Here is a 563-nt window from a genome sequence, read left to right on the forward strand (position 1 = left end):
CTTGCGGCCATTCAGCTCGAGCGCCAGCCACGCCCCCCCAACAACAATGTATCTTACTTGTGTATCACTCCGCTGTAGATCCTCAAATCATCTCTGAATTGGTGCCAACACTGTCCTTCCTTCTGGAGGATGGCTACTTTTGTTCCCCATGGTCCCTGTGTGTGTTGTAAAGTAGTCACAGGAGTGATGGACCTTCTCTGCTACAGTACCACCTCTTCTAGTGGTGGACCTAAGTAACAAATGACCCAGCAATACTTTAAACAGTAATAGCATTAATGTATAAAGTTCTGCTGGTATTTGTAGTCCTCTATAGAGGGTGCCATTCTGCATTGCTGCAATGCAGAATGGCACCTGCTATAGAGGACTACAAATACTAGCAGTATTTTATACAGAGGCCCCAGGCTGCCGCATCACATACCAGGCTGCCTGCAGCTCCTCCGGCTCCTTTCTCAATATCCGGCGGCCGGTGTTTACCGACGGTCCCCCCATCTCTGCGCTGGCAGTAGCGTGCGTGGGACACTGGGGCCCCCCACCACTCCGCACCTACCTCTCGACGGCCCGCA

This window comes from Nanorana parkeri, unplaced genomic scaffold (assembly GCF_000935625.1).
Source record: "Nanorana parkeri isolate BGI_ZX_2015 unplaced genomic scaffold, ASM93562v1 scaffold975, whole genome shotgun sequence".
NCBI lineage: Eukaryota > Metazoa > Chordata > Amphibia > Anura > Dicroglossidae > Nanorana > Nanorana parkeri.